The sequence below is a fragment of the Ruditapes philippinarum genome, unplaced genomic scaffold (genome assembly GCF_026571515.1).
Source record: "Ruditapes philippinarum isolate M1 unplaced genomic scaffold, ASM2657151v2 ctg2780_1_1_1_1, whole genome shotgun sequence".
Taxonomy (NCBI): domain Eukaryota; kingdom Metazoa; phylum Mollusca; class Bivalvia; order Venerida; family Veneridae; genus Ruditapes; species Ruditapes philippinarum.
In genome coordinates this window covers 19,349-34,572 of record NW_026859087.1, presented here as the reverse complement: position 1 = coordinate 34,572, position 15,224 = coordinate 19,349, and the positions used below count along the sequence as shown (strand labels likewise).

At 31.9% G+C, this 15,224-nt stretch overlaps 1 protein-coding gene across 1 annotated transcript in view; it reads left to right on the top strand.

Annotated features, from left to right (window-relative positions):
- Positions 1-8,692, top strand: part of LOC132755155 (uncharacterized) — a 70,136-nt gene extending 61,444 nt beyond the window's left edge. The window contains exon 7 of the mRNA XM_060745962.1: positions 6,882-8,692. The gene's annotated coding sequence lies outside the window, so the exon portion shown is untranslated. The remainder of the gene's footprint in view (positions 1-6,881) is intronic.
- The last annotated feature ends 6,532 nt before the right edge of the window (positions 8,693-15,224 follow it).

Here is a 15,224-nt window from a genome sequence, read left to right as displayed (position 1 = left end):
CCGAGACGGGGGACGTTGGAAACTCTGTTACAAATTCTTGTTTCTTTAGAGATCAACCTCATGCTTTTATTATATGTTTCTTACCATCAACCACATCCTATGCGACAAAGGTCATAACTCTAGAACCAATATTTTTAGATTTATTTCCCCTTCAACATAGAATTTTCGTTAAAAGATATTATTTTTTACTGTAACTTCTTTATTTCTTAAGGGATCAACTTCATACTTCAAATATATGTTTCCTAGCATCAACCACATCTTATGCGACACAGTTCATGACTCTAGCACCAATATTTAAAGATTGATCTCCCCTTGAACATAGGAAACCAGAAGTTTCCTTAAAAATATTATTTTTTACTGTAACTTATTTATTTCTTAAGGGATCAACTTCATACTTCAAATATATGTTCCTTACCATCAACCACATCTTATGCGACAATGTTCATAACTCTAGCACCACTATTTTTAGATTTATCTCCCTTGAACTTAGAATTCTCCTTAAAATATATTATTTTTACTGTTACTTCTTTATTTCTTAAGGGATGAACTTCAAATATATGTTCCTTATCATTAACTACATCTTATGTGTCAATGTTCATAACCCTAGTTCCAGTATTGCAAGAATTATCTCCCTGTTAACTTAGATTTTTTACTTGAAAAATGTTATTTTTACTATATAAAACTTCTTTAGTTGTAAAGGTATCTACCTTAAACTTTAGATACATATTTCTTCCAGATCTAATCATCTTTAGTGACAAGGTTCATAACTCTTGAATCAATATTTTCAGATTATCTCCCTTTGAACTTAGAAACTTCATTAAGAAATATTATTACTTCTTTACTTTTTAAGGTATTTACTTCAAACTTCAAATCATTACACACATGTTGTGTGACAACGTCCATAACTCTAGTGTGACTATTTCCAGAATTTTCCCCCTTGAACTTGGAATTTATGTTAACAATAATAACTTCTTGTCATAAGAAGAAATATATTAATATCATATTTGATTTTTCTTTCATAGCTGTCTTCCTTACTGCGTCCAGTATTTAATAAGTCGAGCTTCGCTGTCTACTGTGACAGCTCTTGTTCCATATTATTAAAAGTATTATGTTATTTTTGTAGAGATTTACTAATTTATACTCAAAATAGGTTTAATTGGTAACATCTTATGTTTATAGATCTGTTTCTTAAGTAAATTTACATGTAGTTTCTCTATTGAAAAATCAGTATCAGGTCCATTTCTAAGTTACTTCCCTTGTACTGTAAATCGCCATGATGAGTAATAATGCAGATTCTTTATTAGATTTATATATCATAGGGAAATGGCCATATCTTTTTTATTTTTTGATGAAAATTGGTAGGGTCTTCTTATTTAAGTCAGTCGTATATTACTGTTAATGAACATAATAATATGAAATTAGTTAACAATAAGCAGTTTCTTGTTGGAGAGGCTAAATTAGAGTTATTTTTAAATTGACTATTTTTCTTATAGTAGATAATTATACTATATAGGAAAATCACTATAACTTTTGTATTAATTCACAGAACTTGATGGGGATTTCTTACTTTAGATCCTTAATGAGGTTTGTTAATTGTTATTGTATAATTGTATAGATGTTACATTTCCATTTTAGTTTTATTTGAGGTTTTTTTTGTTAATTATATTTTCACTGACTTTCATAGGAATTGTAGATATTTAAGTTGTTTGATAATAGATATGATCATTATGCATTTATTGTAAGTGGAATAGCTATTGACCAACACACTATTCTATGTTTTCGGTTATCAATTGATATTTAATGCAAAAGTAGAAAAAGTAACTATCTGGTACGGAAAGAGCTTATGAATATTTTAAAGTTAGAAAAACCGGTGATAAGGGACTTAAGTAATATTTTACATATAATGTGCCATTAATGACTTTTCAGTATTAACATCTTGGTGTAAGCTGGTTACAATCTCCTTAACTACTGAAGGGAATGGATTGAAACTTCACATGTTTCTTCTTTGTGATTAATTATCTAGCATGATTGGCACAAGTCCAATAACTCTGATTTGCTATTTTGCTTATAAACGAGCCTTTTTCGACATAGAAATTATCGGTGAAGTTTTTGTGGGTAAGCTGGTATCACGATATCTACTATAGGGAAAGGATTTAAAGTACCATAACTCTGATCTGCTTTATTGCTTATTTATGCCCCTTTTTCGACTAAGAAATTATTGGTTAAGTTTTGCTGGTAAGTTAGTATCTCCTTAACTACGGATGGGAATGGATTGAAACTTTACACGCATTGTTTGGTGATTATCTTACAATATTGGCCCAAGTACCATTAATCTGAGTGTTTTTTTTCTTTTTTTCATTTTAATGCCCTTTTTTGACATAGAAATTCTTAATTAACTTTTTACGTGTAAGCTGGTATATGTGATTATCTAACATAATTTGCACAAATACCATAACTCTGATTTTTTTTTTTGCATAACTTAGCCCCTTTTTACTTTTAAGTCTTGGTTAACTTCTTGCTTGTAAGCTAATATCTCCATAAGAAATTAAGGGAATGGACTGAAACCTCACACGCCTCTTCTCTGTGATTTTCTAAAATTATTGGCACCAGTCCCAATAATCTGATTTGCTTTTTTATCCCCCGTCAAAAAGGCGGCGGGGGATATAGAAATACTCTCTGTCCTTCCTTCCATCCGCCCGTACTTCTGTCTGATATTTTTGTCGGATTGTCACATTGAAGAGGAGTGCAGTGCACAAGAATGATAACTCTTAACCCTGCATAATTTGTCAGTTATTGTCAAATTTATTTTTTGTCCAGAGCATAACTCAGAAAGCCTTTGAGATATTAACATGAAACGTCATAGGTTGATAGATCTCATTCAGGAGGTGTGCAGTGCACAAGAATGATAACGCTACCCGTCATAATTTTAGTTATAATGCCCTTTGTTAATTTTCTTTCTTAATTTTTCATTTGAGAAGGAGTGCAGTGCAAAAAAATGATAACTATACCCTTCATAATTTTTGAGTTATAGTCCTTTGTTATTTTTCATACTCCGACATTTTTGTCCGGACTATATCTCAAAAAGCATTTGAGGTATCAACTTGAAACTTCATAGATGGATAGATCGTATTTGAGGAGGAGTGCAGTGTATAAGAATGATAACTCAATATTAACTCTACCCTGCATAATTTTTCAATTATTGCCCTTTGTTATTTTTCAAACTAAATTTTGTCAAGAGCATAACTGAAGAAGCCTATGTCTTGAGATATCAACATGAAACTTCATAGGTTGATAGATCTCATTCGGGAGGTGTGCAGTGCACAAGAATGATACATCTTCCCTTCATAATTTTTAAGTTATTGCCCTTTGTTATTGTTCATACTTTATTTTTCACCTCAGTGGAGCATAACTCAAAAGTCTTTGAGATGTCAACACGAAATTTTATAGGTGGACAGATCTTATAGAGTAGGAATGCCGTGTTTAAGAATGATAACTCTATCCTTTATAATTTTTGAGTCATTACCCTTTGTTATTTTCATACTTTTTGTCCACAGCTTATCTCAAAAAGTGTTAAAGGTATCATTTTGAAACTTCATAGGTGGATAGATATTAAGGAGGAGTTCAGCAAACAAGAATGATAACCCTACCCTGTATTATTTTTCAGTTATTGCTCTTTATTTTCAGCCATCAGTATTCACATAGGTTTCAAATCTGTAATCACTTCAGCCATCAGTTTTCATTACCAAACGACCTCTTAAAATTGAATTCACTGTACTGCTCTACTGCATATACATTCTTCCAATGAGCAAACACATTCGGCAAAGGTTGGTCATGTTAACATGGCTCTTTTTTTGCATATGTATGTCTGACCTTTTTCGACTAAGAAATTGTTGGTTTAGTTTTTGTGTGTAAGCTGGTAGTATCTCCATTATCAATTACTGAAGTTTTTTTTGTGACAATTGTAATGCATTTATCATAATCAAACAATGGTTACCTGAATACCAGCTTTTGTAACTTTTTGGGACACTTTTATGTATCCATATGGGTAAGCATTATTATACTCAATGAAACACCCTTGTGACAACTCTTTCGAATTGTCGAGCGTTGCTCTCCTCCGGCAGCTCTGGTTTGTTCGTTTTTTTGTCTCTTCTCAAAGTTTCAAAAAGTAATTTTGTGTCCTAATAGATCACTCTTTCAAGTCTTATGATCTGTTGGCAATAGGAATAACTGTATTGTCAAGTAGGTTTTTGGAAGGAAGTCAAAATATTATTTTGTTTATATGTTGCTATCTTTTGCGACACATTACTGCATATTCAGTGCTACTTCCATTAATGATGGACATCTAACATGCTCTAAATCCATCACTTAAACATTATTGAATATGTGTTTTACATTTCTATTAAAGAATGAGAAAAAATGAATTTATGTGGCATAATGTGCCTTTAATATATAAATAAAAGACCCATAATAACTAATAAGGCTTTGTATAGTATGGCTTACCAACGGAAGCAGTTGATAATATGTTCAGACAATCAGTTTTGGCCCTAAATTATATTTAAGCTGCATGCCTCCAGTAAAGTCAAAGCATTTCATTAAAATCAAACTTGGGACTAATGTACTAAGATCGGAAGAATAATAAAATATCCAAGATTCATGAAACAATTACAAAAAATTTAGTGTGCGATTAATGACTGCTCTAATAGTATAAATAACAATAATCCCACTGTTTTAGTAACGCAGTTAAGGCTACTTTTGCATGTTTTGACCTCTTATTGGTACATAACGTGGATTATAAGCGCCGTTTACAATGTGTAAATAAGTGTATCTGCTCTGTTTCAAAAATATTTTACTGTTCAATAATTTTTTTCTTTTTCATGAAAATTAGTACGAATCTAGGAGCATGCTTCTTTAAAGGCATTTAGTAAAATTTAGTAAAAATTTCCAATCGCTTGAGATATTTGTCTGTAACATTAATCTAAGCAAGAATGTTGAACAAGAGTACAAACAGTAATCTACTTGCTGGGCACAAAAACCGGACAACCATCAAACCCGGACAGCCCTGCATTGAATGCCTGATTTAGTGTGTTTCTTGTTCAGTAGATGTCTATCAATCAGTCGCGTTTTTAACCCCAAAAAATATGTATGCTTCTTGAATCAAAATTTAAATAATTATTTTTTAAACAATCCTAAATGCTTATATTTATGCTCCCTGTAGGGAAGCATATAGTCACCGCTATGTCCGGATGTCCGTCTGTTTTTCCCTCCCCTTTTTTCCCGAGACATAACTCAGAAAACCAAGAGGTATCAACAAGAAAATTTGTAGATACATAGGTCTCATTGAGGAGAAATGCACTCTAAAAGAATAATAACTCTTCCTTCCCTCATTTTGGAGTTATTGCCCTTTGTTCATTTTTATTCTTTAAACATTGTCCGGGACATAACTCTAAAACTATAAGTGATATCAACATGAGAAAAGTGCAGTGCAAAAGAACCATAACTCCACCTTGCCTAATTTTGGAGTTATTGCCCTTTGTTCATTTTTACACTTTGAACAGTGTCCAGGACATAGTTCTGAAAGTATAATAGATATTAACAAGACACTTTGTATGTAGATAGATCTCATGTGGTTGATGTGCAGTGCACAAGAACCGTAATTCTACATTGCCTAATTTTGGAGTTATTGCCCTTTGTTCATATTATACTCTGAACTTTGTCAGGCTCAATAACATTAAGATTATTAAAGATTTTAATTTGAAACGTTGTAGGTAGATAGTTCTTATTGGTTAGAAGTGCAGTAGAAAAAAATATGTAACTCTACCTTGCCTAGTTTTGTAGTCATTGCCCTTTGTTCATTTTTACACTTGGAACTTTGTCCGGACAAAAACATCGAAACTATAAGAAATATCAACATGAAACCTTAAATAGTAAGTCTGTCTTGCGTAAGTTTGGATTATTACTCTTTTAACTTTGTCCGGCAAACTACAAGAGGTATACTTTTCTGTGTCCAATACCTATTTTGGGAGCATCACCCGGTTTTTAGAACATTCAGATTGACGCTGAAAATTTGGACATCAAGGGTACAATATCTGACCTCTTATACTAGCTATAATCATTTGCAGATATTAAACTTCAGCATTTGTGTTGAATTGTTAATACATGACATTTTATTGACCTTCATCGTCTATTTTTTGGTAGTCTATCATTACAACAATATTCTTCCCCTGATGAGTTTGACTTCAGAAACAAAACAAAAAAATGAATGTGTTGGATTTTGTTTTAAATCAAAACAATCTGACTTAAGTTCTGATCTACTTTTTTATGTTATGAGATCTGATAATAACCGTATATGTTTTGCTTTCTTTTTAATTCGGATTTCACGAGAATGCTAATTTAGCCATGTTATAATTTAATAATATCTAACCAGTTTTTACATAGGCATTAGAAGAAGTATTAAAAAGCCCGTTATCCGTGGAAATTAAACAAATTGTTGTTAGAAAAAAATGTTTAAAGTAATTGTTTAACAAATCAACTTGCAATAATAGAGTCAAATTTAATGGTCGAGATTGTTTTGACACTTTACTATTCGGCTTTATCGACAACGCCGTGTGTGCTTTCGAAATCGTGAAAATTACGTGAAAATTACCTACTCAGTAATTGTTTTTCTAGGGTTAAAATTAGAAACCACATCGCTTTCAAAATTATAAAAGCTCGCCAATAATTGGCTGTGTGAAAGCTTACCAAAATGATTTCGCATTTGGTCACGGTCAGATCTTAAACTGGTCGGAGCATTATTAAGAGCTGATTTTAATCATATTTGAATCTTAATGTCCTATTTATTATAAATTTTGAATTTTGATAGATTTATTTTTTTCTATTTTCAGTTTTTCCTCTATGCAGGACTTCACTGTTAATCAGAAGACCCCAACTGCTATCTATGAGGTAATATCTTACAATCTGAGACACAACAATGGAAAGAAATTAAATGTTATACACCACCTGTTTATATTAACTTTAAGCTTAGATTTGTTAATTGATTTTAAGTATTGTTAAGACTGGCCAATGGTTATTTACAAAATAGATATCACATATTTTCAAATGCATGGCTAACTAGGAAGTACATTGTATATGAGATATACCTGTGATTAACATCTACCTCAAGTTTAAAACAGTTGTCACCATATATTGTAGTTGTTTTAATTTCTATGTCGATAGTTCTTAGCATGTATTACTTTATTTTGTATGATTATGTCATATAAAGTTAACACTTTCATAAAGTGGTCTTATTTTTTTTGATGCAAGTACCACTTAAAAATAAAATTGTTTTGCTCTACGTCCGTTTGTCCGTAATGGTAAACCTAAACAAGCAATTTGGATTTATCTTTAGTTCTACCTGTACCAATTGCTTCACAATTTACGCACCTACTAATATATAAAAAGTACATGATCTTGGCAAGTTACTATGTCTTCCATTATTCCAAATTTAATACCTTATTTTAGCACTTAAACACAAAATTGTTTTGACATGCTAACTTATATTTTTTACAAGAATTAAAAGTCATGACTCAATCAAGTTATATAAACTGTGTTTTTGCAAATTTCTGTCTATATATAATAAGGTGAGTAAATAGGTAAACCTTTTTGAAAATTTGTTACTGACAATAATCTGGGCAGGGGCATTTTTTACCAAACACGGTTTTGTGCTTCTGTATGTTACCCATAATCTTCTTAAAACATGTTTTTCAACCAAAAGTTTTAGTTTTAAAATGTTACATTTTACTTTTATCATCTGTTATCACTGGAGTGTAGTATTTATCACATTGTTATCTTTTTCCATTAAAGCATACAAATTGCTGTCAATATTTTCTATTTCACATTCATTGACATAGACAGGTTTATGTTACAATTCCTAGGAAAAAGTTGAACATTTGACTGCTGGTAGTGATAAAAATAAATAGAATATTTTTTTTTTTTCATTATAAGTTTTGAATTATTCTATCTAATATTAAATAAATCTAGTGTGGTGTCTTTTCTAACAGCTCTTGTTATACATAACAGTGGATAATATGAATTTAATCAGGCAATTTGCTGTAGGATGTTATGTATCTTATAATGTACATTTCACAAAACCTGTATCCTGTATCTTACTGCCTTAAGTTTACATTAAGTTGTTTAAGGTTCAATCTTCAAATGGCTTCTTGACATGAACAAATTGATGAAATAACTTTCAGCAAATCATATTATGTTGTCACCATGATTCTAACAGAGCTTTTGACCTTGTCATTAACTTTAATACTAATGAATCTTTTACATTTAAACTTCACAGTTTGTATGTTGCACGTTTTATGAGTTATAGCTTTCACATTCATTTTTACTTCTTTAGATCAATTAAAGGTCAATTTTACTTGAACCTGTAACATGTGAACATGTAATAATTTAAGGATCATTGTGTCAAAAACTATAAAAGCTATTCTCTACTTGATTTATGACTATCAAAATGTAACACCATATCAGTAGGCCTGGTTATATATTCTCGTTGTATTTTGCAAAGTTATTTTTGACAATGATGTTTTTTCTGGTTAACTTTTATGTTAAGGTAAAAAAAAATAAAGTTATTAATTCATATCATGTACCGCATTAAACGTTGTAGACTCATTCGCTATCACAAAAGAAATGCATTTGTTATGGGGCCATTTAAATGCAAATAATATAGAACCTATTATACCCCCGAAATTAAGTTTGGAGGGTATATAGGAGTCACTCTGTGGTCGGTGGGTTGGTTGGATGGTTGGTTGGTTGGTCGGTCGGTCGGTCCAGCAGTCCATTGTATTTTCCTTGTCCAGAGCATAACTTGAAGACTAATGATTGGAATTCAATACAACTTAATACAATGATCAAGCACATTGAGAGGAAGTGCAGCGCACAAGAACCATAACTATGTCTTGACTAATTACAGAGTTATTGCCCTTTGTTACTTTTACTTGTCCAGAGCATAACTTGAAAACAACTGGTTGGAATACAATACAACTTCATACAATGGCCAAGCACAATAAGGGAAAGTGCAGTGCATAAGAATCATAACTCTAACTAAAGTAATTACAGAGTTATTTCCCTTTATTACTTTTTCATAACTTTCTTTTGTCCGGACCATAACTTGAAGACTAATGTTTGGATTTCAATATAACTTTGTACAATGGTCAAGCATATTGGGAGAAAGTGCAGTGCACACGAACCATAACTCCATCTTGACAAATTACAGAATAATTGCTCTTTGTTACTTTTCCTTGTCCGCAGCAAAACTTGAAAACTACTGATTGAAATTCAAAATAACGTCATACAATTGTCAGGCACAATAACAGAAAGTGCAGTGCACAAGAACCATAACCCTATCTAAAGTAATTAAATAGTTATTGCGCTTTGTTACTTTTCCATTGCTTTTTTGTCCGGAGCATAACTTGAAGACTTATGGTTGAAATTCAATACAACTTCATACAATGATCAAGAAAATGAGAGGAAGTGCAGTGTCCAAGAACCATAACTCCATCTTCACCAATTACATAGTTATTGCCCTTTGCTACTTTTCCTTGTCTGAAGCATAACTTGAAAACTACCTGTTGGAATTCAATATTACTTCTTACAATCATCAAGCAGATTTAGAGGAAGAGCAGTGCAAAAGAACCATAACTCTATCTCGAATAATTACAGAGTTATTGCCCTTTGATACTTTTTCTTTAATATAACTTCACACAATGATCAAGGGCAAAAAGAGGAAATGCAGTGTACAATAACCATAACTCCATCTTCAGTATTTATAGAGTTATTGCCCTTTGTTCATTTCCCTTGTCCGGTGCATAACTTGAAAAACTAATGTTTAGAATTCAATGCAACTTCATACAATGGTCAAGCGCAATGAAAGCACAGTGCTGAAAAAGCGTAACTCTTTCTGGACTTATTACAGAGTAATTCAATAAAACTTCATCAATGGTCAACCACATTAAAAGGAAATGCAACATACAAGAACCACAACTATCTTTAATTGCCCACAACCATAACTCTATTTCAATTCTTTTGCAAGGTACTCTGTTACTAGTAACTTCCTCATTCCCGAAAAGTCTTGCGGGGGTATTGATCACATTACATGATAGTTCTAGTCACTTACATTTTGACTTTCTTTACTTTTCTTACCATCTCAGAACGTTTTCTCAAGTTGTATTTTCTTGAAATAGTTTTTGTTCATGTACATATTACAGGACTATATATCTGTTTCAATTGTTCCGGTTTAGATAATGTTGTATGGAAGATAATATTATAGTGAATGCACTCATTTTAAATAATATTATATACTAAGAATGTAGATATACAATGTATTCAAATCAAGTGCCAATGCAGAGCAGATGATGCATTTTAAAAAATGTTTTTTATGCAAATGTAAGTAAATTTTATATGTTCTGAACATGTCATATATTGTATGTTTAATTTGTTTTTCTTGTTATATGTAATTATAATGGAATTTTTGTCATAACCCAATCGTCTGCATGAGCATTTTTAAAGAATTGGTTAGCTTTTGTATACTAGTATGTGTTTTTTTTTATAAAAGTATGCACTTTACAAAGTGCAGATAATCCTATCTTTTCGCAAATCTTTGCCCCCTTTTTAACTGAGATTTAAGCATTTTTTAACCTGTTTGTTAAGGTCAATTGACACTCAGTTATTTAATTCAAAATTGTTCACTTTTAATTTATGTCACCATTTAAGAAGGGATCATAATCCTAAAATTAATTTTACAAAGTCTCTTTTTGATTTATTTTTATTTTCTTGAAAATTGTCAAAGTAAATCATATCAACCTTTTTTCAATTTTTCAAAATTGGACTCAATTTTAAAAGACGGGTAACTACATTTTTAATGTCTCCCAAAATGTTTGGGAGACATAATATTTTTGCCTTCGTCGTCTTTCCGTCCGTCCGTCCGGTTGTCCGTCCGTTGTCCGTCCGTCCGCATTAAGCTTGTCCGGCCTTCACAGCTCAAACTACTGTTGGGATTTCAACCAAACTTTACAGGAGTGATCAATACCATCCCTTGTTGTGCACATCACTTGCAAGTTTCGCCTCGCTGCACAAAATGGCCACCAGAGATAAAAAGAGAAAACTTTTGTCCGGCCTTCACAGGTCAAACTACTTGTTGGATTTCAACCAAACTTTACAGGAGCAATCAGTAGTGTCACTAGTCATGCACAAAATGGCAGCCAGAGCTAAAGACAGAAAAATCTTGTCCGGCTTTCAGAGGTTAAACCACTAGTGGGATTTCAACCAGACTTCACAGGAGTAATAAATACCATCCCTAGTTGTGCAAATCGCTTGCATATTTCGTTTGAACGGTGCACAATATGGCTGCTAGAGCTTAAAAATAGAAAAATCATGTCCGCTATCATACTTGTCACAAACTGCTGGCGGGATTTTTACCAAAATTCACAGGAGTTCATTACCATCCCTTTTTATGCATATCCCGGCATGTTCCGCTTTGCTGCTCAAATGGCCGTTAGCCTTACGTTATGCATGCTTTCATAAGTAATCGTACGTTGTGCATGTTTTCAGTTTTCAGTAAAATCCCAACTTTTGGCCAGATATTCAGATTTCAGATGTTATACTAAGGTAATATTCAGGAATCAGAAATACAATAAGTAATAGAAAGAGCATCGAAATACGAGGCTATCTAATTGTATGAGGGGGCGTATCCCTTTTTATTATGTACATGGAATAAAGAAACACATGACAGTACAAATTATTGATTATTATTAAAAATTATCTTCTACAATTTCCTGCTTTTTCTTATACTTATTATTAAACAAAATTTAAAATGCTCAAAAATATATAGTGTGTGTTTGTCTGTTTTCCAGTATAAAATGCAATGTAAATACCTTATTATAAGTTTTAATTGTTAAACATAATGTTTAAAAAAGCCCTTTATCTTTAACTTTATCTTAATTCAGATATGGAAAATAATAAGAAAAAAAAAACAACAGTAAAAAAGGCTACATTCGTAATACGTCCATGATGCCCCAGAAATGCTTTAATTTTAATTCGTCAAAATCTCTTTATCTTTTGTATTCTTTTATAGTTTTCAACAAGATACTCATTTGCAAATTATCTGCACTTTCTTGTTCTTCTGTCCTTTTTGGTAATAAGTACATTTATAGTGATTTGGTATTTTGTATGGAAGTCAAAATACCACTTTGTTTACATTTTGTTACTATTATGACGTATAATGTTACATTTAGCGCTATTTTCTTCAGGAAACAAGCATGTAACGTGCTCCAAAACCATTATTCAATGTTGTAAAACACATGCTTTAAATTACTAAAGAAGTAAATTTCTCATTTCTTAGACATAATGTGCCTTTAAATATGCAGCCATATATTAATAAAGGGAAGTGAATGCTATAAATAGTTGTTATGTAAGTTACTTCAGTTATTTCCCTTCTTTTATCATAATTAATTTATTTTTCATTGAAACTTGGTTTATATTTTGGGAATTATATGTGTAGTCAGTACAGAAATTACCCAATATAAAACAAAATGTATTGTAGTTAAATTGTGATAATGTTAGTAAATGCTTTCAGATTATTGAACATTATTTATATATTTTACATAACTGTATATATTCAAATGTTTTCAAAGTAATGCCCTGTCTTATTGGACATTCTCATATTTTTCAGTTATATCTCTTTATGTAATGATGATGTTTTTTCATGTATCATAATTATGTTGTATATAGTATATGGTAATGACCTTATTATGCTTAATAACTGTTCTGTTATTTTATTATTTTGATTCAAACAAATGAATGTACATGTTACATATAATAACGTACATATATGTTTAATTGAACAATGATTATGATTGGAACCTTCTCAAAAAATAAATTGTTATTCATACAAGTTAGTGTTTGTTTTACTATAATGTTTTATACAAGAATAAGGTATGTTGTTAAATCTAGGGGCTAGGCTCGATTAAAAAGGTATTGTTATAGTCCTTGCGGCGTTGCCGTTGCTGTTGCCGTTGCCGTCCACAAACTTGTACATGGATCATAACTTTCTAAGTTCTTGGTGTATTGTCTTCATACTTGGCATCAACAACCCTTGGGATAAGATCTTTCATTAGATCAGACTAACCTTGACCTTCATCCATAAATGACCTTGTCCTTCAAGGTCAAATATGCAAATTTTGCTTGTTCTTGATATTATTGGCTATAACTTCAAACTTAAAAATAATAATCTTCAAGGATAGCCCTTTAAATTAACCAGACAGACATTGACCTTCACTCATAAATGACCTTGGCTTTGAAGGTCAAATAATTGAAAGTTTCGTTGTTTTTAAGTGCCCCCACTATAGGGGGGGGGGGCATTTAGATTTACCCTTGTCCATCCGTCCTTTCGTCCGTTCTCTTTTTGTGTCGCACGTAGCTCAAAAAGTAATTGACCTTAGGTCATGAAACCTTACAGGAATGTTGATTGACTGGGTATATTTGTGTGGGTTTATTTAGTATTTTTAGAGTTATTGCCCTTGACTTAGAAAAAAATTCCAATTTTTAACTTGTGTCGCTATAACTAAAAACGTATTTGACCTAGAGTCATGTAACCTTACAAGAATGTTACTCATCATGTGTAGTTGTGCACCTGGGTATTTTTGTGTGGATATAGTTAGTATTTTTAGAGTTATTGCCCTTGATTTTGTAAAAATTTCCAATTGTCAACTTGTGTCGCGCTTTAAATAAACTAGAAAAGTATTTGACCTAAAGTCATGAAACCTTACAGGAATGTTACTCAGCCTGAGTAGTTATGCACCTGGGTATTTTCGTGTGGATATATTCAATATTTTAAAATTATTGCCCTTGACAATATTCAACTTGTGTTGGACGTAACTCAAAGAGTATTTGACCTGTATGCCAGAAAGTTTACAAGTATGTTGGTCAGCATGTGTACTTATGCACCTTAGGATTTTCTTGTGGATTTATTTCAGTATTTGTAGTATTTGCCCTTTACTTAATATAAGATTTTTAGTTTTCAATTTGGGCACATGTAGTAATAAAAAAAAATTGACCTAGAGACATAAGATTGACAAATCGGTGGAGTGTGGGGCACCAGTGTCCTATGGACACATCTCTAGTTTTTGCCTGTAACTGGCTGCAACTTTGCTATAATCAAATGGATTGACTACATATTATAACAGGACATTCTTAAGGACAAGACCTTCATGTATATCAAACTCAAATTGACCTAAGCTCTTTAATGGCCTTGCTGTTGAAGGTTAAATTATTGAGTTTTCACTGATTTGTGCATTTATTGTACATATTTATTTATTTATTTATTTATTTATAATACATCCCTGAGGAAGACATAATACGCCGAAAGTACTTTGGTATTTTAGCACGGTTTGAACGTTTATTTTCTCCCAATTTATTGTTATTCTGTCAACGTTATATATACTTTTTTCTTCTTCTTGACTATATATGCATACATATAATATATTTTATTCTTCTGAATTTTGATAATATTTTCTTTTTATTGTCATTTATTTATGGAAAGGAATTATACTTTGACAAAACTAGTAATACAAGACAGACCTATTAAAGTTATGAAAAGGAAACGTTAAGGTTTGTTCAAATGTTTCATAATTTGCTTTTAGAAAAAGTAAAAAGTCGAGCGTTACCCTCGCCCGGCGGTGGCTCTTGTTGGTTCAATTGATACCATGTTCATTACCATTGTTCAATGTTGGCACCAGTATTGCAGGAAGCGAACTCTAACATGGTTAAGCTCCGAGAACTTGTTTCTCAATCCAGCTTAATAAACATGTGTTAAACTGAGTGCTAGAATTATAGTTACCTTGACCTTTGATACCTTGACCTTGACACTATGCTAAAAGGTCATAGTTCTCAAGGTGTTTGTCTCTCAATCGAGAGCTGGAAGATTAGAACCCCGCTTGGATCATCATCATGACATCTCATATGAAAGACTGGGTAATACAAAGGCGCATACTTAGGAATAACAGACTATTCTTCCTACCCCCTGACGGCTATACCCTCGTCTAATTCCTCCCCTAAATGTTCTCATCAAAGTTCTGCTTCCCAACAATTTTCTTTAATTTGTTAGTCGAACACGATATCGTTCTGATTATTCGGTGGAACCATTATGATATAATAGGTTGTGCATTTTTTTTTTAGTATTACATTTT